This window comes from Rhinatrema bivittatum, chromosome 2 (assembly GCF_901001135.1).
Source record: "Rhinatrema bivittatum chromosome 2, aRhiBiv1.1, whole genome shotgun sequence".
In the NCBI taxonomy this organism is placed as follows: domain Eukaryota; kingdom Metazoa; phylum Chordata; class Amphibia; order Gymnophiona; family Rhinatrematidae; genus Rhinatrema; species Rhinatrema bivittatum.
In genome coordinates, this window is record NC_042616.1 from 664752962 (window position 1) to 664779993 (window position 27032).

A 27032-nucleotide genomic window follows, 5' to 3' on the forward strand; every position below is an offset into this window, starting at 1 on the left:
CTTCTGCCTTGTCTCTGCTCATATTCCTGTCTCTCCTCGGTCTCTTTCTCTCAGCCCTCCTCTTCACTGTTACTTCAGACCGGATCCTGACCTCGCCTGCAGTGACTTCGGAACTAATCTCAACCATGTCTTGCTTGCCGCCTGCCATGACCTCAGCCCAGACCTTGACCATGCTCTGCTAGCCTCCTGTCCAGCTCTGAGCCAGTCTCACCTTGGCCTTCAGCCCACCATGATAAGGGTAAGCTACCTCACAGTACCCCTCTTCTCATTGGTCCAAGGGTCCAATTCTACCCACATTACAATATCATTCTGACATTCAAGGAGGAAGAGGAGGAGAGAGGTACTCTAAAGGCACTACCAGGATTAAAGGACAGAAGAGGAGAGTGAAGTTGAGTTTCAAGACAGAGTTAAAGTATGGAGAAACAGAAAAATGATTTTGGATCAACTATCCTCCAGTATTACCATGAGTTAGAGCAGGGGTAGCCAACTCCAGTCCTCAAGAGTCACAAACAGGCCTGGTTTTCGGGATATCCACAATGAATATGCATGAGATAGATTTGCATACAATCGGAGCAGTACATGCAAATCTATCTCATATATACTCATACACTGTGAATACCAACACTCATCCCCATTTAAAATTTAAGATTAGCTTCCGGGATGCTCCACTCAAGATCAATCGATTCTTGAATAGCATTCATAAGACTTTATGTAAGGAATCTAAATGGGATTCTTATTTGGCTCAGACATGGAATCAACACCCAGCATCTTCAGTGCCTGGGTGATCTGAGCCAGCAACTCATCTCCATGAAAACACAACATTGTTCTACATGGCTCCAACTCCAGAGGAATTTCCCATACTCCAGGGAATAAGGGTTGCCTTCATCATCTGTGCCACCTGGATCCCTTTCATCATGAACCACAGCAGGTGTAGACGTACTCCAACGCTTACCCTCGGCACCAGGGATGCGCAGTCTGTTATCCTGAACTCTTAGGTCTACCACGTCGGCGACTGAGCAAAAACCTGCGAGTAGGGCCTAGTCAAAAGGCTGTTCAACCCACCAAGCTGTTTCACAGCAGACGTGCACACAGAAATGTGCACAAACACCACCACGTCTATACCAAAACCAGAGGACAACACTCCTGCGCCCTCTAAGTAGCCTTGCCCCCACTGACGAACCAGTTAGGGGAACCCCAAAACCAGGCAAATCCTTTGACAGGTCCCCCTCATGTCCCATTCCTGCATGATGCTGGGAAGGGTGGGCTCAGTTAAAGCAGCCAGAGATAACTCTCCCTGAGCCTCCAACTAATGCTGATACAAGTTAGGGGGAACACCAAGCTGAGATGCCTGAATATGGCAAGCAGCAAAAAAAGGTAAATACCTGTTAGCAGCACACTCCTAAAGCATCGACAATTGTGCACCCACAACTAGCAAGCATGAACAGAGCACCCAAAAAATAAAGGTCTGCCCAATAGGCGTCCAAAATATAGACGCCCAAATCGTGGTCCAGGTAGGCACCCACTTATGCGCCCATCCAGGCGCACAAGCAGATGTCAGACACTGTTTCGCAGCAGACTTGTGCACAGAAAAGCATGTGAATGCCGCCACGGCGTACCAGGCATCTTCTAAGCAAATGCTGCGAGCGGAGCCTAGCCAAAAGGCTGCTCAGTCCATCAAGCTGCCACTTTACCTGAACTCAGCCTGTCCCAGTCGAGTATAGAGTGTCTCCAACTGTGGAAAGGGCAAAGGCCTTTACCGCCACGCTCGGCTTCCTGCACCCGCTAGACTCACAGCCGTTTCTCTCTACAGCTGTCCACATCGGAAAACCAGCTACCGGACAGAGGCACTCTACTGAGGGAGGGATCCGCAGATAACACCTCAGGAAAACTCGACTGAGGGCACAACCATCACAGGAGAGCAGGGTGAATTAATTTCCTTTTCTCCTTTCATTTTTTAAATTTTTTTTTTAAAGCAAAACCCAGTAGAAAAATGCACATCCACCATCTGCTAAAGATGGAGATTACTGGCAGGCTGATGTCAGTGCAGGGGTATATATACCATGACGTCAGCTTTGCTCAGTCTCCATCTACTGGTACAGGTGCATAACCCACTGGTGTTGATTAACCAGTCTGAATGCAAAGAAAGCAATAGTGCCAATAGTGAGGGTTAAACTGGATTGTTATATATTGATATGATGAGTATTTCCTGTTAATTGGGAGGGAGTGTTTTGTCAGCTGTGAGGTGGGAGGGTGAGGTTAGCTTTGGTACAGCCTATTCCCCTTTCTACTAAGAGTACAGAAGGTAGGCTGTATTAGGGATCTAATTTACTAGGTTTAATATTATCTTACTTGATTTGTGTCATGTTTATATATGAATTATGTTTATAATGATGTATATTTTCTATGTAATACTTATTGAGTACAGGTTTTTACCTGTAAAAAAAAAAAAAGATCCAAACAAAATTAAATTCTAGACTTTGGCCACTGAACTGTATGAATCATTCTGGAAAAGACCATGGCCCAACTTGATATAGCATGTTATCAACAGATGTGGCAGTGAAATAAATAGAATGTTGATATAGGTTGAGCAAAGACTATTATCCCCAGCAGGCTAAATGATAAAACTGATTGGTTATCTTGAATGTGAAATTTGGATTAATTTCACCAATGGCTGAGGTTTTTGGGACCGCTGGTTGAATTCCCTCATTTGAATATATTTACATTGGACTGGGATTTGGTTAACATGTGACTCTGTGGGATAATATGGCATTCTAGCCATGAGAATTTTTCCATATACTTCAATTTTTGATATATATTATTTTGTTTGTATTTTAAAGTGATTTTTCATTTGTTATGTATATGTTTTGTGATTTAGTTAGAGCATGTTTACAATCCTAAAGAGGGCTGTTGGAGAAAATCCTTGCTGTTTGAAAAAACTCCGAGGATTTGTTTATATTCCCATGGTAGTGATCCTGGGATTTTTCCTCGTGTAGTGTTAGTATACAAGAGAGCAGAAAGCAAATGTTGCTTACCTATAACAGGTGTTCTCACAGGACAGCAGGATGTTAGTCCTCACATATGGGTGACATCATCAGGATGGAGCCCAATCACGGAAAACTTCTGTCAAAGTTTCCAGAACTTTGACTGGCCCCTACTGGGCATGCCCAGCATGGCACTAACCCTGCAACCAGCAGGGGTCCCCATTCAGTCTTATTTGAAAGCTACAGGCAGTGCCGAAAATAACAAAATGTTACGAACCCAACACCGTGGGGCGGCGGGCAGGTTTCGTGAGGACTAACATCCTGCTGTCCTGTGAGAACACTTGTTACAGGTAAGCAACATTTGCATTCTCACAGGACAAGCAGGATGGTAGTCCTCACATATGAGTGAGTACTGAGCTGAGGATGCCCGAACATGCACCAAATGTACCCAACGGCATGCAACAGACACAACAACTGGGGTAGAATTTTGTAGAGGGCATCCTGAACCCCACCGGGCAGGCGGAAGGGTGTTGGCACGTCACGTTGGAAATAAGTTATGCAGGACAGACTGGCCGAAGATGGAATCTTGTCTTCCGGCTTTGTCGAAGCAATAGTGGGCTGCAAAAGTGTGGAGAGATCACCAGGTGGCAGCCCTGCAAATGTCAGGAAGTGGCACAGATCGTAGGGTGTGCTACTGAATAGAGATGTGCAATCGTTTATCACGAACTAGGCAATTACAACGAAATTGCCTAGTTCGTCGTGTTTCGGGGGCCCCGAAACCCGAAAAGGATTTTCACCGAACTTCGGGGAAAATCCGTTTTTCGGGTTTGCATGGGGAGAGAGGCAAATTTTTTTTTTTCAATTTAAAAACCACCCCAAACCACCCCAAACATTAAGATAACCTATAATACAACCACCACCCCCCCCCATTTCGATCCCTCCCCAAGACTTACCAACATCCCTGGTGGTCCAGCGGGGTCCCGGGTGCCATTTGTTCCTCCGTGCACATGTGCGCCATTGTCAGCCTTGCTCAAAATGGTGCCGAACAGCCTCTGAACTACTATGTCACAGGGGCTACCGGCACCATTGGTCAGCCCCTGTCACATGGTAGGAGAACAAACCAATGGCGCCGAAAGCCCCTGTGACATAGTATTGGCAAAGGCTATCGGCGCCATTTTGATTTCTGGCAGCCGACAACGAAATCGCTCCCGGACCCCCGCTGGACCCCCAGGGATTATTGGCAAGCCTTGGGGGGGGGGGTCAGGGGCCCTGGGGGTCCAGCGGGGGTCCGGGAGCGATTTCGTTGTCGGCTGCCAGGAATCAAAATGGCGCCGATAGCCTTTGCCAATACTATGTCACAGGGACTTTCGGCGCCATTGGTCGGTTCTCCTACCATGTGACAGGGGCTGACCAATGGCGCCGGTAGCCCCTGTGACATAGTAGTTAAGAGGCTGTTCGGCACCATTTTGAGCAAGGCTGACAATGGCGCACATGTGCACGGAGGAACAAATGGCACCCAGAACCCCGCTGGACCACCAGGGATGTTGGTAAGTCTTGGGGAGGGATCGGGATGGGGGGGGGAGTTTGTATGTAATGTACGGAAATGAATTTAAATGCTTGGGGTGGGGGGTTTTTTAGCTTCGTTTCCCGCTTCGTTTTTTGGCCCGGTTTCGGTTTTCCTCGTTACGTTTTTCAAAAAAACTTAACGAGAAAAACTGAATTTTACCACGAAGTATTGGAGTCAAAAAACGACCCGGTAGTAAAAAACGAAGCACATCTCTACTACTGAAGTCGCCATGGCCCTCACAGAGTGTGCTTTAACACGGTCTTGAAAAGGAATGCCTGCTTGCTGGTAGCAAAGAGATATGCAGTCCGCCAACCAGGAAGAGAGAATCTGCTTACCCACAGCTTGCCCTAATTTGTTGGGATGGAAAGAGACGAATAACTGAGTGCTCTTCCTGTGGGCAACTGTACGGTCTAGATAGAAAGCTAGAGCCCGTTTACAGTCAAGGGTATGCAGAGCCTGTTCCCCTGGATTGGAACGGGGCATGGGAAAAAAGGTAGGTAGTATGATGAATTGATTAATGTGAAACTCCGAAACTACCTTGGGTAAAAACTTAGGGTGAGTGCGGAGTACCGCCCGGTCCTGCAGGAGTTTAGTGTAAGGCAGATAGGTAACTAGGGCATGTAACTCACTAACCCTGCGAGCTGAAGTGATAGCTAATAGGAAAATCACTTTCCATGTGAGATATTTTAGGTCACAGGAGTGAAGAGGCTCGAATGGTGGTTTCATGAGCCGACCAAGAACCAGGTTAAGGTCCCAAGAAGGGGCCGGAGGACGTAAAGGTGGCTTGATATGGAGCAAGCCCTTTAAAAATTGTGTTACGAGGGGTTGTACTGATATAGGGACAGCCAACACCTTTATGGAAGGAGGCTACCGCACTGAAATGCATTCTAATGGAAGAGGTTTTTAGACCTGACTGACAGATGCCAGAGATAGTCCAAAAACCTTGAGATTGGACAGGAAAAGGGATCAAGGGACTGCGAAGTGCACCATGATGTGTATCTTTTCCATTTATAGGAATAAGATTTTCTTGTGGAAGGCTTCCGTGAAGCAATCAGGACACGAGAAACCGAATCTGAAAGGTTAAGTGGTTGAAGGATTAACCTTTCAACATCCATGCCGTCAGGAACAAGGACTGAAGATTGGGATGGCATAGGCATCCGTCGTTTTGAGTGATCAGATGCGGGTCCATTCCCAAGGGAATGTGCCTGCGGATGGAGAGATCCTGGAATATGGGAAACCGCACTTGGCATTGCCAGTGAGGTGCTATCAGGATCATGGTTCCCTTGTCCTGACGTAGCTTCACAAGAGTCTTCGAAAGAAGAAGAAGTGGAGGGAATGCATAGAGCAGACCGGTTGCCCACGAGAGGAAGAATGCATCTCTGGGCTGAGAGCGCTCACTCCGAATGAGGGAGCAGAAATTGTCGACTTTGTGGTTCTGAGGGACGCAAAGAGGTCTGTCTGGGGATAACCCCATTGTTGGAAGATGAAGTCCGCTACCGAGGGGCTGAGAGACCACTCGTGCGGTTGGAAGACACGACTCAGTATGTCTGCCAAGACATTGTCCACTCCCGGCAAGTAGGTGGCCCTGAGGTACATCGAGTGGGATAGGGCTTCCGCCCAAATCTGTGCAGCTTCCTGACACAGACGGAAGGAGCCTGTGCCTCCCTGCTTGTTGATGTAACACATGGCCACCTGGTTGTCCGTCTGAATCAGGATGATGTGATTTGATAGGCGTTCCTGAAAAGCCCTAAGAGCATATCGCATTGCTCGAAGTTCCAGGAAGTTTATTTGATGTTTGGCTTCCTCTGGAGACCAAGACCCTTGTGTCTGTAGATTGTCCACATGGGCTCCCCACCCGAGGTTGGAAGCGTCGGTGGTGAGGATGAGTTGAGGATCTGGCACTTGTAAGGGCAGTCTCTGGAGGAGATTGTTGTGATTTTTCCACCAGGCGAGAGGACAGACTGAGTGAATCGGTGATGTGGACAATGGTTGACAGAGGCTGAACAGCTTGAATCCATTGTGACCTCAGAGTCCAATGCATGAACCTCATGGCCAGGCGGGCCCATTGGTGTGACATGGACTGAGGACGCCATGTGTCCTAAAAGGACGAGGAATTGGCGAGCTGTTGCTGTATGCTGAGACTGCAACTGGTGAGCGAGACACACGAGAGTTAGCGCTCGTTGTTGAAGTAGAAAGGCTTTTGCCTGTAAGGTGTCCAAGTCTGCCCAAATGAACGACAAGGTTTGAGATGGGACTAAATAGGATTTCTCGTAATTGACGAGAAATCCTAGAGAAATTAGAGTGTGTAGGGTCAAATTGAGGGACGACCGAGCGGCTTGCTGGGTTGGAGCCCTGATTAACCAGTCGTCGAAATAGGGGTAGACGTGAACACCTTCTTTCCTGAGAAAAGCTGCGACAACCACGAGATATTTAGTAAAGACTCGTGGTGCCGATTCTAGGCCAAACAGAAGAACGCGGTATTGATAGTGCTTTGGGCCTACTAAAAAACCTGAGGTACTTGCGATGAGATGGAGTTCTCGCAATGTGTGTGTATGCTTCCTGAAGGTCCAGAGAGCAGAGCCAGTCTCCTCTTGGCAGAAGAGGTAGAAGCGAGCCCAAGGTTACCATCTTGAACTTTTCTCGCTGTAGGTACTTGTTGAGAGCACGTAGGTCCAAAATTGGACGAACTCCCCCGGATTTTTGGGGGGGATCAAAAAGTATCGGGAATAGAACCCTAGGCCTTGCTGCTAGAGAGGGATGGGTTCTACTGCTCTTAACTGGAGAAGAAGGGAAACCTCCTGCTCCAGAAGGAAAGAATGGTCGGATACTCTCCATGCTTGCAGAGGTGGTGAGTCCGGTGGAAGAGCAAGAAAGTTCAGGTGGTAACCCTGAGCAATGATTGCTAGCACCCATTGGTCGGTTGTGATTGATTGCCACATGCCGTGAAAGTGGCACAATCGACCTCCCACTGGTATGCTTGGCAGAGGAATCAGGCTGCTGCTCTCCAATTTAAAGTCAAAAACCTGAAGCAGGTCCCGGCTGGGGAGCTGCTTGCGGCTTTTGCTTTCGGGCCTGGCGAGGCTGAGGTTTTTGAGAAGGCCTCATAGTTCGGGACCTTGCTGGTAGAGGATAGTACTTCCTTGGACGGAAGAATGACTTCTTAAAAGTCCTTCCTAAAGGTCTGTCTTGAGGTGAAGTCGGAAGGTATCGATGAGAGCTGTTTAAGGGTCTCATGATAGTCCTTTAATTCAGCCACTATTTGCTGGATCTGTTCACCGAACAGATTGTCTCCTACACATGGCAGGTCAGACAGCCTGTCTTGTACTTCTGGGCGAAGGTCAGAAGATTTGAGCCAGGCCCATCGTCTTGCCGAAATGACAGCTGCAGACACTCTAGTAGAGGTGTCTAAGATATCGTAAGCTGTTCTTATCTCATGCTTTCCTGCCTCAAACCCCTTGTTGACAAGGATTTGAAGCTGTTGTTGGAATTGGTCAGGCAGGGTTTCAGAGAAGTCCTGTATCTGCTTGAAAATGACCCTATTGTATTGGGTCATATACAGCTGGTAAGCAGCAATTCTGGAGATGAGCATGGCCCCTTGGAACACTCGTCGACCAATATTGTCTAGGAACTTGTGTTCCTTAACAGGAGGGGTAGATGAGTGAGGCTTCATCCTTTTTGCTTTGAGTCGAAATCCACCACCACTGAGTGGTGGTCGAGCTGAGATTTTTGAAAGCCGAGGGCTGATTGTACTAAATAGGTAGTGTCAGCTTTTCTATGGACTGGGGCAACGGATCCAGGGTTTTCCCAGTTCTTATGAGGAGGTCAAGAAGAACTTGATGAATGGGAATAGAAGTGATCACTTTAGGGGCATCCAGGAATTGGAGGAGCTCCATCATCTGGTGCCTATCATCCTGCTCCGTCTGAAGCTGAAAAGGGACCAACTCAGACATTTCCTTCACAAAATTAATGAAAGAAAGGTCCTCTGGGGGAGAACGCTTTCTACTTTCAGCAGGAGAGGGAGGTGAAGGTAAGTCATCTGTGTCTGTGGAAGTATCATCACCCCAGGTGTCATAAGGATCAGCAGACTGACCTGTAGGACGAGAAGGGGGTTGGATACCCGAAGGCCCCGGCTGAGGCTCCGAGAAAATAGAAGGAATCGCCGGGGGCACCGTGGACGGCTTGGAAGGCATCGGTGCCGGTATCGAAGGCATCGATGGCGCCAATGTGCGTATCGCCCCCGATGAATGAATCAGTGGCAAGGGACGAATTGGCATCGATGGCTGAGGCAGTACTCCCGAAGGAGAAATGCGGAACGGTGTTTCTCCTACCGATGAAGCTGTCAACGGGGAGCGCACCGGAGCCATCGGAGACCCGGGAATCACCGGTGGAAGGGCGGTCATGAGCGCCTCCATCCGGGATAGCAGTGGTGCCAGCGCTAATGTCATCAGGTCGGTGACCAGTTCCACTCTCTGTGCCGGAGGAACCTGGAGTCGTTGCATTCCCTTGTCGATGGCCGATGGCCTCCTGGACCAGCCAGTCCAGTTCTTCCCGGAGACCTGGAGCAAGCAGCCCCGGCTCAGTGACGGAAGAGGGAGGCGGAGGCACAGTCGGAGGGACCACCTTTACAGGCAGAATTGCGACTCCCAAACCCCAATCAGGTGAGGGTGGCCTCGATGTCCTGGTCACAGGAATGGTCGGTGCCATTCCTGGACGGGGCTTCTTCGATGGTGGCTTGGACGGTGGCGAGGTCGAGGATGTCGCTCCCTCGACGGTCCGAGACTTACGATGCTGATGGCGATGTTTCTCCCTACGATCCCCTTGATCTTGAAGGGGAAAAATGGGAGTCGATGGCCGTGAAGACGTCGATGGCGGACGGTCACCGGACGGTGGTCGATGCTGGTGTGACTTTGACTGTACGGGTTCCGATGATGTCGATGCGATGGACGGCGTCGGGATGTGAGCACGGAAGAGAAGTCCCATCTTCTCCATTCAGGCTTTGCGACCTTTTGGTGTCATGAGGACACATTTGGTGCAAGTCAGGACATCATGCTCACGGCCTAAACACATTACACAGACCCTATGAGGGTCTGTGATAGACATTGTACGAGTACAGTCTGGGCACCGACAAAACCCCGACGCCATGGCCATTGAAAAAAATCAAGCCGCGGTACGGTCGACGGCCAGTAGGCCGCGAGAGCCAAACTCGACGGTAATCGACGAAAGACGGTCAAAAACTTACCGGAGTACCGTGGCCTGAGAAAAGTTAGAGGGACCACCCCTGTGGGGCAATTTCAGTTTAATTAACTCCGTGAAGAAAATTCCTGTCAGGAATCTCTTCAGAGCTCCTAAACCGCGAGGCTACTGCTGCGGGGAAAAAAGAAGACTGAAGGGGGTCCCCCTGCTGGCTGCAGGGTTAGTGCCATGCTGGGCATGCCCAGTAGGGGGCAGTCAAAGTTCTAGAAACTTTGACAGAAGTTTTCCGTGATTGGGCTCCATCCTGATGATGTCACCCATATGTGAGGACTACCATCCTGCTTGTCCTGTGAGAAAAGATATTGTCTGGTGTATGATAGATATGATGCTCACTGAAGGAAAAAAAAAAAACATAGAACTGCTTCTACGGCTAAGTCCATAAGCAAAGCACGTCACGCAGCACTGACTGATACATGGGGGTAACCGGCATAGTGTGGCACATATTACCCTGGGAAGCTTGCTGGGCAGACTGGATGGACGATTGGTCCTTTTCTGCCATCATTTCTATGTTTCTATATGTTTCTATGGTGTTTTTGGAGAAGAAGCTTGTGATTCAGCAACTGCTGAGTGATATGAAGAACAGAAGATTTTATCCACACCAATATTAACTTTTTCATTTGAGAGGTTGCCTGGATTTTGTGCAATAAAATGATAAGTGATAAAATGAAGAGAGGATTTGGTTCACATTAACAGCATTATCTTCTATTATATGAAAAGACTTCCTTTTATGCAATAAAATTTATGACTCTTCTGGTAGTTCGGTGGAGAAATCTGAATATTTTGAGAGATTATGTTTTTTGAAAAAAGTTTTGAAATGTATTCATCTAAGTTTAATAAGTGAATGATTTATGATATTGAATTTTTGTACCTTCACAGATTTTTGTTAAGTTTTTAATGAGATTCATAAATTGTATTTTTTCCCTTAAAGAAGCTGTAAATAAGTGAATCATGTTGGGAATGAATGTTTTAAAAGATACTGTGCGTTTGTTTTTGTGGATGTTGAGTCTTGTATATGAATTTTAAATCTGTGAATGGTTTATAATGTTTTACAATATTTTAATGGAAATATACGGTATAGGTAATTTGTATATTTATTTATTTATTTATTTATATACCGAGATCTCTTTCTTGGGTTGCAGCACCTAATATGGAACCCAACATTGTGTAATTATAGCATGGGTTATTTTTCCCTATATGCATCACCTTGCACTTATCCACATTAAATTTCATCTGCCATTTGGATGCCCAATTTTCCAATCTCACAAGGTCTTCCTGCAATTTATCACAATCTGCTTGTGATTTAACTACTCTGAACAATTTTGTGTCATCTGCAAATTTGATGATCTCACTCGTCGTATTTCTTTCCAGATCATTTATAAATATATTGAAAAGTAAGGGTCCCAATACAGATCCCTGAGGCACTCCACTGTCCACTGCCTTCCACTGAGAAAATTGCCCATTTAATCCTACTCTCTGTTTCCTGTCTTTTAGCCAGTTTGCAATCCATGAAAGGACATCGCCACCTATCCAATGACTTTTTACTTTTCCTAGAAGCCTCTCATGAGGAACTTTGTCAAACGCCTTCTGAAAATCCAAGTATACTATATCTACCGGTTCACCTTTATCCACATGTTTATTAACTCCTTCACAAAAGTGAAGCAGATTTGTGAGGCAAGACTTGCCCTGGGTAAAGCCATGCTGACTTTGTTCCATTAAACCATGTCTTTCTATATGTTCTGTGATTTTGATGTTTAGAACACTTTCCACTATTTTTCCTGGCACTGAAGTCAGGCTAACCGGTCTGTAGTTTCCTGGATCGCCCCTGGAACCCTTCTTAAATATTGGGGTTACATTTGCTATCCTCCAGTCTTCAGGTACAATGGATGATTTTAATGGTAAGTTACAAATTTTTACTAATAGGTCTGAAATTTCATTTTTTAGTTCCTTCAGAACTCTGGGGTGTATACCATCCGGTCCAGGTGATTTACTACTCTTCAGTTTGTCAATCAGGCCTACCACATCTTCTAGGTTCACCGTGATTTGATTCAGTCCATCTGAATCATTACCCATGAAAACCTTCTCCATTACGGGTACCTCCCCAACATCCTCTTCAGTAAACACCGAAGCAAAGAAATCAATTAATCTTTCCGCGATGGCCTTATCTTCTCTAAGTGCCCCTTTAACTCCTCGATCATCTAACAGTCCAACTGACTCCCTCACAGGCTTTCTGCTTCAGATATATTTTTAAAAGTTTTTACTGTGAGTTTTTGCCTCTACAGCCAACTTCTTTTCAAATTCTCTCTTAGCCTGTCTTATCAATGTCTTACTTTTAACTTGCCAATATTTATGCTGTATCCTATTTTCTTCTGTTGGATCCTTCTTCCAATTTTTGAATGAAGATCTTTTGGCTAAAATAGCTTCTTTCACCTCCCCTTTTAACCATGCCGGTAATCGTTTTGCCTTCTTTCCACCTTTGTTAATGTGTGGAATACATCTGGACTGTGCTTCTAGAATGGTTTTTTTTTTTTTTTTAACAATGACCACGCCTCTTGGACATTTTTTTACTTTTGTAGCTGCTCCTTTCAGTTTTTTTCTAACAATTTTTCTCATTTTATCAAAGTTTCCCTTTTGAAAGTTTAGCACGAGAGCCTTAGATTTGCACACTGTTCCTTTTCAAGTCATTAAATCAAATTTGATCATATTATGATCACTATTGCCAAGTGGCCCCACCACTGTTACCTCTCTCACCAAGTCCTGTGCTCCACTGAGAATTAGATCTAAAATTGCTCCCTCTCTCGTCGGTTCCTGAAACAATTGCTCCATAAAGCTATCATTTATTCCATCCAGGAACGTTATCTCTCTAGCGTGACCCGACGATACATTTACCCAGTCTATATTGGGGTAATTGAAGTCTCCCATTATTACTGCACTACCAATTTGGTTAGCTTCCCTCCTCAATAATAAAAGGATGAACCCGCCATGCAAAAATGTTTTCATGTTATAGTAAATATTTCTGTCTCACAGGCCGATACAGTACAGTGCGCTCCAGTGGAGCGCACAACCAGCATTTGGACGCGAGTTTTTGACGCGCTAGCTTTACCCCTTATTCAGTAAAGGGTAATAGCGCATAGAAAATGCGTGTCGAAACCCCCCCCCCCCCCCCGAAACTAATAGCGCCCACAATGCAAATGCATGTTGATGGCCCTATTAGTCATTCCACCAGGCACTCCCCTTTGTGTAACCCATTGAGCCTCCTTTTCATTTTTAAACTTCTATGTTTCTTCCTCTTTTGTTTTATCTTTCTCCATGTTTTTCTTAGGTTTTTTATCCCTTGTTAACAATTTCCTTGTTATAAATATGCAATGTATTAGACAAAGGAAACATTTTGCCTGCATAGAGGGGCAGCCCACTACCATCGGGCACAAAAAAAAAAACTACATCTTGTGAGAAAAAGACACAAAAAAATAGTAAAAATGAACTGAGATGTTAAAAGAGAAAATCAGCGATGTGAAGACCCGCCCCCCCCCCCCCCGACGTCATGACGACCAGCCAGCGGCGACCCGATTAACGGCTCGATTACACCAGGTGTCGCGCGACGAAGGGGTTTTCCCCTTTGTGCTCCCCTTCGTGCTAACCTTTGTGCTCCTTCTAATATAATTCTATTTATGTTTATGTTAATGTTAATAATTTAACTTTTATTAATGTTATTTAGCTTTTTGCTTTGTTTAAAATTATTTCATTATTGACATTTAAATGTATTAGACTAAGGAATTTTACTTCCTGCTTATTCTGTTTCATTGTAAACCGGTTTGATTTGCATTTTATGCAGGAAAATCGGTATAAAAAAAAACTAAAAATAAATAAATAAATCTTCTGTTTTAATGAAAACCGGTATGATTTGTATATTATACAAGAATGTCGGTATATAAAAATAAATAAATAAATTCCCGTGCGATACAGTAAGCCGCACATTTTACTTTAAGAAATTAGCGCCTACCCAAAGGTAGGCGTTAATTTCTGCCAGCGCCAGGGAAGTGCACAGAAAAAATTATTTTCTGTGCACACTCCGACCTAATATCATGGCGATATTAAGTCGGAGGTCCCAAAAGTTAAAAAAAGTTAAAAATAATTAAAAAAAAAATTTTTTGAAAATCAGCCCGCAGCTTGAAAACCGGACGCTCAATTTTGCCGGCATCTGGTTTCCGAACCCATGGCTGTCAGCGGGCTCGAGAACAGACGACGGCAAACATCGGCTGTCAAACTCACTGACAGCCGCCGCTCTTGTCCAAAAAGAGGCGCTAGGGACACGCTAGTGTCCCTAGCACCTCTTTTTACCACAGGCCCTATTTTAAATATTTTGTTTTACTGTATCGCGAGCACAGCACACTGCTCGCCCGCTCTCCCACAAACTTTACTGTATCGGCCTGATAATGCTTCAATGTACAGTAAAGCAAAGTTGCTTACCTGTAACAGGTGTTCTCTGTGAACAGCAGGACAAAACATCCTAACAATTAGGTGACAATCTGACAGAACGGACACAGACATGCTGGCTCTATGCTCAGAAAATGTATTTATTTATTTAGAGGCTTTTCTATACCGATATTAGTGGGAACATCATATCGGTTTACATCCAAACTGAAGATGGAAATTACAAAATACGGGGAATGGGGATGGGGGAACAGAGACTAAGAAGCTAAAAAAAAAAGGTAGCTAACGGAAGGCAGAGTGAGAAAGGCACAAAACTGTGGAGAAAGACTAACATGATTGCATCATAAGATAATGAAGTCATAGCAACAATAAACGGCAGAGTAAATAATGTGATTACATGATTACATGGTAATGTCTTAGCAAGAGTATACATGAATTAGAGGGAAGGATAAGGAGGGAGTAGAGGGCGGGGGGATCCTACTCTGAGTATACCTGTTTAAAAAGCCAGGTCTTTAATTTGTTTTTTAATTTGCTGGTGCAGGGCTCAAGGCGGAGGTTCACAGGTAGTGTGTTCCATCGGGCGGGGCCTGCAATAGACAGGGCTCTATCTCTAGTGGAGGATAGGTGTGCCTTTTTGAGGGAAGGGATATGGAGCATGCCGTTGCGACTCGTTCGAGTGGGACGACTGGATTGTATGAAGTGAAATGGCTCGTCAAGCCAGTTAGAATTGTGTGAGTAAATAGATTTATGAATAATGGTAAGGGCTTTGAAGAGGATGCGTGAAGGGATGGGGAGCCAATGAAGATCTTTGAGGATAGGGGTGATGTGATCAGATTTGCGGGCATGGGTGATGGTTCTAGCTACAGCATTCTATAGCATTTGGAGTGGTCTTATGGTGGAGTAGGGGAGGCCATGGAAAAGGGAGTTACAAGTCAAGTTTGGATGAGAGGGTTGCCTGGATGACTGTGCGAAGGTCGTGGGTGTGGAGAAGCAGTTTGAGCTTTTTCATGACATTGAGCTTGTAGAAACCTTCCTTTAGGACTTTGTTGATGTGTTTTTTCATATTTAGAGATTGGTCAATTAGTACACCAAGGTCTCGTACACAGGGTTGAGAGGGAATGGTATTGAAGGCTGGGTCACTTGAGAGTGGATGCTTAGGGCTTTGATGGTTGGATATAAGAAGCAGCTCGGTCTTGGATGAGTTCAGGGAAAGGTGGAAATTTGCGAGTAAGGTGTGTATGGAGTTTAAACTTTTCTCCCAGAATTTTAGTGTTTCTGAGATAGAGTCTTGTATTGGGATGATGATTTGAACATCATCAGCATAGATGTAAAATTTGAGGCCCAGGTCGGTTAGGAGGTGGCAGAGAGGAAGAAAGTATATATTAAATAGTGGAGGAGAGGGATGAGCCTTGTGGGACTCCTTGGGTGAGGGAGTGGCGAGAGGATTCTGAGTTGCCTATTTTGACAGAGAATTTTCTGTTAGCAAGGTATGATGTAAACCAAAGGAGGGCTGAGCCTGAAATGCCAATGTCGGAGAGTCGAGATAGAAGTAGGTTGTGACTTATTGTGTCGAACGCTACAGAGATGTCGAGGAGGGCGAGGATATAGCTGTGGGTAGGGCAGAGAGAATGAGTAAGAGGGTTTCAGTATTTAGGTGTTTAAGAAAACCAAATTGAGCAGGGTGGAGAATGTTGTTATTGTCAAGGTAGTCCGTAAGTTGTGAGTTGACCACCTTTTTCCATGATTTTAGCGATAAAAGGAAGATTGGAAATGGGGCGGTAATGGGCGGGGTCTTTTGGGTCCAAGGAGGGTTTCTTGATGAGGGGTTTAACAACTTCATGCTTGAGGGTGTCGGGGACTGTGCCAAGGGATATGGAGCAGTTGATGATGTCGGCTAAGGGTTTAGCGATGGTGTTGGGGATGGTTAGGAGTGCTTTTGTGGGGATGGTGTCTGTAGGGTGGGATGCTGGTTTAATTTTTTTAAGGATAGATTCAATTTCTTTGGCGGACATGAGGTCGAGGGAGTTTAGATTAGCATTGGCGATGGTCGGGATGATGGGCATGGTGGGTGAGGTGGCGGGGAATCTTTGGAGGATGTTTGCTATTTTATTATGGAAAAATAGGACAAGTTCTTCACATTTACTGGTGGCTTCGTTGTCAGAGATGGCAGGCGGGGAAGACTTAGTGATGTCAGATACATAAGAGAAAAGTGCTTTAGGGTGTACATGTATTGGTGAATTTTGGAAGCATAGAAGTCACGTTTCATTTTAAGAATGGCAAGTCTGTATATGTGCAGACTGGATTTGTACATGGCTGCTACTTGCAAGGAGGGGTTCTTGCCCCAGTTTCTCTCAGTCTGAGGTTGTTTTTCATAGTCTTTAATTCTGATGTGTACCAAGGATTTCTATTTTTTGGTGTAGGGTGTAGGTCTCGGTTGGTGAGAGGACATAGTTCGTTTGCTATGTCGAGTTTGTTCCATGAGTTGAGGGCAACTTCAGGGGAGGTGCAGTCAAGTTTGGATAGGGAGTTGGAGAGTGCTGCGATTAGGTCCTCAGAAGGGCACGGTTTTCTGAAGGTGATGGTGTTACTGTGGGAAGAAGTTCTGGTGTTCAAGGCATTTATGGTTAGCTGGGCCTTAATGAGGACATGATCTGACCAGGGTACTGGGGTGCAGGAGGGGGAAGTTAGGAGAGCAGATGCTTGAGTTTACAAATATGAGGTCTAATGTATGTCCGGCTTTATGAGTAGGGGCAGAGATGAGTTGGCTAAAGCCTATGACCTGAAGTGAGCTAAGGAGGGTATCGCAAGAGGAGGAGAGTGGGATGGAGTCAACATGGAGATTGAAGCCTCCGAGTATGACAGCTGGAATTTCGATATTAATGTTTTCAGATAAGAATTCTATTAGAGGGGATGGGTTGTGCTCTAGGAGGCCGGGGGGGGGGGGGGGGGGGGGTTTTAGACAAGGCAGATTTGGATTTCCAGTGATTTGAACAGGCCAAGTTCAAATTTGGATGGGGTGTCAATGCTTGTGTGTCTGAGTTTTAAGATGCTTTTTTACTGCTAGGAGGAGGCCTCCACCTCTTTTTTTGGGTCTGGGTATGGTGAATATGTCATAGAAGGAGGTAGGGAGCTGATTTAATAGGACAAGGTCAGAGTCCTTGAGCCAGGTTTCTGTGACTGCCCAGATGTCAGGCTTGCAGTCTATCAGGAGCTCGTTGAGTATGGGGGGTTTTTTTGGATAGGGATTGCGCGTTAAACAGTGCAAACAGTTAAAGAGTGCTGTGAGTCCTAATAGCTGAGTCAGAGGGGAGGTGAGGATGGGGAGGAGGGATTTACGCTGAGCTGGCAGATTGGTATGGGGGACAAAGAGGAGATTACGGGATGGGTGGTGAATACGGGGGATGGGGAAGTTTAACATGATGGTGCAAGACTGGAGGCAGAGAGAGGAGTTTGGGGGGTGGGGTGAAGAGTGGAGGGGGTATTGTCACTTAGAAGGAAATATTTCAATGGGGGAGTAGTTACAGTGTATAGCTGAGTATCTCTGGGTAGTACAATATTCAATGTAAAGAGTAGGGTAATGCAGCATATAATTACAACATATAGAGCTCGAAGTATGGTAATAACAATGGAGACCGTATGCTCTGATAGTCAATGTTTTTGATAGATTGCTGTCTCTGGGTAGGAACCAACACCGTAGAGCGATGACGTTGGTGCTTGCAGTCACCTGAGTTCGGGGGGGGGGGGGGGGGCGGGGCGGGGCGGGCACAAAGTGGATGCCCGAAGGGGCGCACTAAGAGGCAGGCCCATTAGGTCGCGTGCCTTCATGTGCGCGACGCCCGGCACGCGGCGCCATGGAAGGGCGCTGGAATTTAAAGGTCCTTACTTGGCAGGCCCCTGCAGGCTTGCGATTGGCTGGCTGGTCTGTATGGGGCGCGGTTTCGGGCCTCCACGCGGTTTCCCCGGTAGGCGGGCGGGCGGCGGAGGGGGTTCTTGCCCTGATTAGGCTGCGCCAACCATACGAGACCCTGCGCAGCATGCGTGGGAGTTCCCACCAGCCCATCATGAGGCTGACTGCACCATAGTTCACAGCTTCTCAGGTGTTCTGTAAACAAAACTACTGTTGGGACTGTGGCAATGCAGACTAACACAGATGTTAATATAAAAAAAAAAAAAAAAAAGATTAGAAATATTAGCTTTTAGAGCACTGTCTTTTCCTTTAAGTGTAGTACTTACTTCATCACAGAGCAACATCTATGGGCAGAATGCAGATTGAATAAATACTGGGGCTCTAAAGGGAGGTATGAACCATACTAGGATATTCGGGTTAACAGATGAAGGGAAGTGCAGGAATAGGAATAGTGGGAAGCCTTGGGTAGCTGTGAATGAGGCTTATAACTTCACAGCCCTAGCTGAGGCAGGCCCCAATTGAATTGAAAGGTCAAAGTAGTAAGTGAATGTTGCTGGGGTAGAAAAAACATTGCCACCTCGATTGTGTAAAATATAAACTGTATTGTAGGGTTTTTTTAATGTTTTATTTATTTATTTTAGACAGGTTGTATTACTTCTAGGCTTTGGGGGGTTTGTTTCTTTAACTAATAACTTTTTAGTTACAGACTTATACTTCAAATATAAGCATGCAGGATCGATTAAAGCTGAATACTTTTTACAGTAAATCCCCCCGAGACCAGTCTTCGGTTCCATCTGTATGCTTTCACATATCAGTGTGATGTCTACACAGAAAATGAGTGAAGATCAGTAAAGCAGTACACTCTAATTTACTTAACTTCATTAAAAAGGTATCAAATGTTTAAACACATAATTCACAAAAGACTAGATCAATCTTAATGGATTATTTTTGTAGACTACAACTTTAAAGTAAGGGGTCACAGTCTCAGGAAAACAGAACCTTCAAAATCTAAATGTGCATTTTCTGCTTTTCTAAAATGACCCTGCAAATCACCATTAATAAAATTGGATAGCTTGCCAATCCCAGTCTCCTAAATTTCACATTTGAATTCTGACTTGAAGAGAATTTTAGCTCTTAAAAGCTAGCCAAGAAATATAAATTAATCTAATCCAATAAAAAGGTATCACCTGATTAAACAAAATACATATCTATATACTTTTTTTTATTGTTAACTTTTAGTTCTGTAAAACTCACAAGTTGTCTCAAAACTGGCTACAGTGAAGCAGCTCTGACTAGGTGAGCATTCTTCCTGGGTAGGAGTCCATATCCTTCTAAACACACATTTCCAGTTTAGATGAGCCAAACTGCCCTTCACCTGTACATATATAAAAAAAAAAAAAAGTAAAACATACTCTTGGTCAAAAGAATTGTTAATCTATATGACAATTTTCAGTTTTGATTTGGGATCCTATCCACAAAGTATCAAGACATCAATGGGGGACATGAGAATTCTGACAGGGATGGGAGGGGGATATTTTATTCAGATCCACACAGATGTATGAACTGCAGACATATGCACATTGAGGAAAGTAGGCTCCATTAATTCTGGATGAAACTTCTTGTCACTTGGTAACAATATTGCTATTTCTACATTTTCTTTAGGTATTTACATTATTTTCAGTTGCACGATGCTGGAGGTACCATAGGAACCAAATACAACTTGCTGTCTCATGCTTCTTACAGCATCAGGTTTTTTTACAATCTCCAAAATTCTTACTCACAAGGCACGTCTGCTTCCTTCCAATCAATGAAATTAACTAAAAATTTAACAACCATTTTTATATGAATTGGTAGCAGTCAATGGGTACACTCTCGTATACTTTGAAACATTATAACTGAAGTCTAGAACATTTTCCTAGTTAATATTGATATTTTTAATACACTAACAAGGTTGCACAGACTTTTGGCTTGTGTGTACATCCTTCAGACCATCCCCCATCTTGTGTCATACCCTAGCTAAACTATGGATGGCTTTGATAACATACAATTCAAATAGAAATGACAGTAAAGCAAATACCAAAGGCATTTTTAAACAATGTAGCAAAGACCAAAAGCATTTTTAAATAATTTAACCAGGACTGTTCAAATCAGTGCAGTTTTCATGATCACGGATCTGGTGCAGCATTATAATGACACTGACAGCTGCATTGCCATTTACTAATACCAAAACAAATGCATAAGTGAGTATTATAGCTTAACCTTTTTTTTTTTTTTTTAAAACGAATGTTCATTAAATGGGTTTCATATAGGACTAGAAAGTTTGGTACTTTACCAAAGAATCTGAAAACATTATTCTTAGTTTATGCCTCAGTAAGCTTTGCAAACAACTTTTACCATTAAATTATTATATCAGCAAATGGGAATTACTCCTGTCCTTTACAAGGCAAGGCACAAGTTCTAACACAAAGACAGGCAGTGCAGCAACTCCTGCATTCCAACAGTTTCCTTGAATACATTATTGCAAAATATAAAATACTTTAAAACATTTTCACATAAAACAAGTACCAAGTTACTTGAAAGGGAAAATAAAATAGCTTCCCATTTACTAGTTTGTTTTACTTTTACTTCAATATTAAAAGTTGCTAGCAACAAACCAGATATATCCTGAAATTAAAATCTAAAAATGCTCGCAAAAGCAGTTGAAGAGGTGTGCATGAACTGGCCGTACCTCACTTCTGGGTAGCACTGTTTTGTATGTACTCTCCATATATGCATAGCAACAAACCTACAACAAATCCTATCGCCATTAAATACGTAGTTTTACTATAATATTTTTCCCTATATTTAAAAAGAAGAAAAAAAAAAAAACCAGCTCACCCTGTCCGTCGGGCTGTCCTGCTGGCGGCCTGCGGTGGGAGGGGAGCTTGACGTCCAAACGTGCTGATGTCGTAAGCGTGCCGGCCTGCCAATGGCCGCCGCGCCAATTGGTGGGAGGGGCGCATGACGTCAAAGACGTACTTCTCCGCTCCCCACAGTAAAACGATAAAGGCCATCCCCTTCTCTAGACTCACGTGTAGTAGGGGCATACTCATAGAATTCCGATCGTCTCTTAGTTGCAAACAACTTGCTGAGCAGTATGAAGTTCGTAGCACTGTATGGTGCCCCGGCGGGCAGCCATACCTCCGCGGACACCACAAGTCTGTTATGAAAGGGGACGTGTATATGTGAACACAGTTGTAGATAAGGCTCCGGGACGCCAGTGTGGGCATGGAGCAGCAATAGTGAGCTCGTTACCGTACAAGCATAACTCTCAGCCACAGAAATAGTAGAAAAGGGCCCTGCTTCTCCCTGTCATACTCTGAAGTGATGTCTTCCTTCCCTTTTCCATATATAAGTATTGGAATTCCTTCTGGCGTTGTCCTGTGATAATTAGGTATCTATGTAATTGCCTATTAAATTATTAATGTATGTTTTACTGTCTCTCCCCTCCTCCCATTCACACCATTGGAAATAGTATTGCTCTTTATGTTGCTGTTCTACAATGATTTTGTATAGTTGTACATGAAAGATTTAATGTAATTCTGACGCCTATAGCACGTTTAATGTTCTCGCTGGAAAGCAGTGAAACAAAGGATGATACTAAATTAATGATAAGATACACACAAGCACAAAACCTGCCACCGCAGAATCAGGGACCTTCATTGTCAGTTTCTATTTTATATATAGAGAGAGCGAGAGAAGGATTTGATTAAAGTATCTAGCTCTGCTTATAAATTGTGAATCCCTACTCTAGGCCCTTAATCAGCATAGCTCTTGCTATTTCCATCATTCAGAGGGCTAGATGAAAATTTTAACTACTTCATCTCCCCTTTTCAGCTCTTGCAGGGTAGCTCCTCTCCTTAATTTAAAAGGTGTCTTGCCTCTTCCTTCCCTCGGAGACTACAGCCGCAGTTTGTGCTCACCCCTCCCATTATCCCATTCTCACTCCTGTGGGAGGCTATATTCAGTATATGCCTGTTCAGCAGTGGCCTATTTTCCCAAAGGCCTCGGTGGGGAGGTTCCGTAGAACAGCTCTAATGGTTACTCCAGCCTCCTTCCCTAGGAGCTCTGCTGATCCTGCTCCAGTAGTAGACCAATCTCCTTCTTCCACTGGTAGTTTTCCTTCTTTCACCTACAGTATGGATAGGTGGGGCATAGCTACATATACATGCTACTCCTGCCTATTTTTGCTACACCTACAATCCTGACCCAATGCCTGTGCATGGCCCACTATTCGCATGCTGGAGGAGGTAATGCTATCAAAGCACACAAGCCTGCAGTTATATTTTTAATAAAATGAAAGTCATTTAAATTAACTCTCTCTTTCACAAAAATCTGGAAATTTATAGGTGAAAATCAGTTTAAACTGAAAACGAAGGAGCCTAATCACACAACACACAAAAACAGAGGTAACGATCACTATACACGCTAAGAAAAAATCCTTAAGTATCACATGATCAATCAGAAATCAAAAAAATAACAGATACAAAAATAGCCCCAATAGTATTAGGTGGCACTGGCCTAATTAAAAAAAGAACTTCAGGTGCATCTTGACATGTTGCCTGTCCAGATATCATCTTATGAACTCCACAATGTGCATGAGCAGTGAATTTGAGAAATTAATATCATTCTAAAACATAGCCTGGCTTAGGGATGATGTTCATTCTTGTCAAGGTATATGCAAAATCAACCCCTTTGGAGATATTACCCCAAAATTCTACTCTCTTATTACAAAGGTGAACCAGAAAGCTTAATTCCGCAAATGTGAAGTTTTGTCAAGACACTTACTTTTACGCCTCCTTAGGACCTATATATGGCCTAGAGTTAAAATAATTCAGTGGCATGTTTTTTCTATTACAAGGAGGACATAAAAACTTTTAATAAATAAAATCCTAGCAAAAAAGCAGCCCCCAACCTACCTGAAAATTAACTGATATAATGAAATGCAACCATTGCAGCCCTTCTAAATTCCTCACAATTTAGAGTGTATTCTGACCACTGCCACTGATGCATGTATGCTGTTATACTTAGTAGCAAACATTCATCAGATCACTCCCTTATTTTAGTCACCCAAGACAAAATTAAGCACAGAGAACTAGATTCAAATTAGTTGGTCCAGCTAAGTTTGTCATTGAGCCTGACAAACTACGAGATTTAAAAATCCTACCAAGGAGAGAGCCAATGATTTATGCAGATAAGTTTTTAACTACATAAAACTTATCTGATAAATCAGATATTCCAGGATGGGGCTAACTTATATGGATAAAGCCAATATTCAGCATTATTCTGGATAAGTTATATTGAGTCTAGTCATGGCACTGACCAGTCCTAAAGTGATATGAATAAACTTATCCAGATAATTTGGTTTTAACTGGATATATTTAGTGGCACAATTGCACCACTGAATAACAAACTGGATACCTGAATAAGTTTATCCAGACAGTCCGCAGCTGAATACAGACCTCACAATCAGGCCGATACAGTAACCTGCCCTTGGATGCGCGTTTTCCCTTACCCCTTATTCAGTAAGGGGCGGAAAACGGGCATCCAACCCACGGCACCTAATAGCACCCTCAACTTGCAAATGCATGTTGATGGCCCTATTAGGTATGCCCGCGCGATACAGAAAGTAAAATGTGCAGCCAAGCCGCACATTTTACTTTCAGAAATTAGCGCCTACCTTTCTGCCGGCACCGGGAAAGTGCACAGAAAAGCAGTAAAAACTGCTTTTCTGTGCACCCTCCGACAATATCATGGCGATAAGTCGGAGGTCCCGAAGGGTAAAAAAAGGAAAAAAAAAAAAAAAGAAAAAACATTTTTAAATGGGCCGGCGGCTGTCGGGCCAAAACCGGACGCTCAATTTTGCCGGCGTATGGTTTCTGAGCCCGTGGCTGTCAGCGGGCTCGAGAACCGATGCCGGAAAAATTTAGCGTTGGCTGTCAAACCCGCTGACAGCCGCTGCTCCAGGTCAAAAGGAGGCGCCAGGGACGCACTAGTGTCCCTAGCGCCTCCTATTGCCCGTTTCTACCGCACCACCTAATTTAAATACTGCATCGCACGCACAGGCGAGTGGCCTGTGCGCCCACCGGGAGAGCAGGGGTTCGTCCGCTCTCCCGCGGACTTTACTGAATCGGCCCGAATCTAAATATGTAGGGGAGGAGTATTCTGCAGAATAGGTATTTTCACTCACACCTTTAAGCTTTTGTAACTTCTCCAGAAGTCCTCCTTGCCTCTCCCCAAATGAAAAGTATTGCTCAGGAGACTGGTATTCTTGGGTTGTTTTTAGATATATGAAAAAGCTAGATCCAGTTTTTAAAAAGGAGCATCTTACTGGCTCTTGCATGCATCAGTTCACATGCCAGTTGATGCGGCTTATGAAATCTTTCAGAATTTATTTTTTAAATTATGTACAACAAATCAGACAATGGAGTCTGAATCCTTCCAAGTCATCTTCACTACTTATGTGTACAATAGTCACAGTTCACAATCATCTACTTCTACTTGGTTAATTGCTCCTATGTGTGACAGATGAGAAAAGCCAATGAAGTAAAAATATCAGAACATTAGGTTCAAATCAAGTCAACCAAACACCTTTTACAAATTTCTCGCCTGTTGACATTTTTCAATTCTAGTTTGATTTTACTCCTTTTTCTGCAATATTCAAGACAATTACAGTGCACATCCCAATTAACTACTATGCTATAGAACATCCCAGCAACAGTGCACAAGAGAATTTCATGTAAAAGCTATTAGAGGGGTGCAATAGTAGTTTAGTTTATTGCTATTATAACACCTTTCCAAACACATCAAAAGTAGCTTACAATAAAAACATTCTCAATAAAAAGTACAAAAAATAACTATCATGCATCACAAAATCAGATAAACAGAAAAAAACCAACAGGTTTAAAACTGTAAAATCAACTAATAAAATAAAAAACTACATGTTAAGTCTGAATTCCAAGGTTAAATTTATTTTCTGAACTTGCTGTTATTCTATTCAAAAACCAAACAAAACTTGGGATCTCATTCCACGATAAAAGTGTTTTTATAAAAAAAAGATGAATGATAAGAGGACTCAAGCCTAATTTCAGAAGATGGCAAGAACTTGCTGCTAAGAAGATCGCAAAGATCTCAGTGGGGCATAAAGTGGCAACAAATTAGCCAAATAGTATAGCTGACCAATAAGTAGAGCTTTGAAAAAGCACAGTTGCTTAACTGTAACAGGTGTTCTCCTAGGACAGCAAGATGTTAGTCCTCACATGTGGGTGACATCATCCGATGGAGCCCGGCATGGAAAACTTTTGTCAAAGTTTCTAGAAGCTTTGGCCAGCACACTGAGCATGCCCAGCATGCCACTATTTGCAAGTCCATGCAAGGTCCCCCTTCAGTCTCGTAACATAGCTAAGACAAGAGCGAAAAAATAAAACACCAAACTGGAAGGAGAACCCAACTTCATGGGGGAGGCGGGCAGGATTCCTGAGGACTAACATCCTGCTGTCTTAGGAGAACATCTGTTACAGGTAAGCAACTGCGCTTTCTCCTAGCATAAGCAGGATGGGTAAGTACCAAGCTCCAGACTGTTCTTGTCAACAGCAACCGAGCAAGGTGCCAATGGGCACAACAACTGTGCCGACAGAGAAATGTCTGGATCCCACAATAGGCACGAATAAGAAGAGTTGGGTTCAGGTCTGGAACAGGTTGTGCAGAAAGGATTGACTGAAGGCGCTGTCCTTACCATCCTTGACCAGGCAGTAATGAGCCGCAAACGTGTGAAGAGAACTCCAGGTTGCAGCTCGACAAATTAGGACAATGGGGACTGCCCGCAGATAAGCCACAGATGTCACCATAGCCTGCACAAAAAGTGCCTTTACTCTTGCCGGCTAGTTGAAGGCCTGCCTGTACATAGCAAAAAGCAATGCAGTCCGCTAACCAGTTAGACAAGGTCTGTTTACCCAGCGCTGTTCCCAGCCTGTTGGTGTCAAAGGACACAAAGAACCGTGTGGACTGCCTGTGGCCGGCTGTGCAATCTAAATAGAAAGCCATGGCCCTCTTACAGTCCAGGGACTGGAGAGCTCTCTCCCCGGGATGGGAATAAGGCCTCGGAAAGAAAGTGGGTAAAAACGATTGACTGACTGAGGTGGAAATCGGTCACCACCTTGAGCAGAAACTTAGGATGCGTACGCAAGACCACACGATGATGGAAGAAAGTCGTGTACATAACCAGGGCCTGAAGCTCACTGACTCTTCAAGCCAAAGTAATCACCATCAGGAATATCACAGGATTGTAGTGGCTCAAAGGGAGGGCACATGAGCTGTGCCAGGACAATGTTGAGGTCCCAGGACGCAACAGGATGCCAGAGAGGGGGCTTCAGTTGGAGGAGGCCCCGCATGAAGCGGCCTACTAACAGCTGCACCGAAACAGATGACCCAGCAACACCCCGATGAGAGTGCAAAGATGAACCCTGACTGAGCTGGTTTGAAGCCCAGACTCACAAAGGTGCCACAGGTAGTCCAACAGCTAGGGAAGGGGGCAGGAGAAAAGATCTAAGCCAAGCCCCTCACACCAGACAGAAAATCTTTTCCACTTTAGGCTGTAGAACTTCCAGGTGGAAGGCTTCCGAGATGCCACCAGCACCTGGGAGACGATCTGAAAGAGGCAAGGGCTGGACGACTATGCGCTCAACATCCAAGCCATCAGAGCCAATGCTCGGAGGTAGGGGTGGCGCAGAGTGCCCCAATTCTGTGAGATGAGGTCAGGCGCCATCCCCAACAGGATGGGAGCCCGCACCAAAAGGTCCTGCAGAAGCAGGAACCAAACATGCCAGAGCCAGAAGGGTGCCACAAGAATCATGGACCT

At 44.5% G+C, this 27032-nt stretch overlaps 1 protein-coding gene across 1 annotated transcript in view; it reads right to left on the minus strand.

Annotated features, from left to right (window-relative positions):
* NCOA2 (nuclear receptor coactivator 2) overlaps positions 1-27032 on the minus strand; it is a 649459-nt gene that overhangs the window by 404149 nt on the left and 218278 nt on the right. Inside the window, 1 exon segment of the mRNA XM_029591446.1 lies at positions 19391-19511. The gene's annotated coding sequence lies outside the window, so the exon portion shown is untranslated.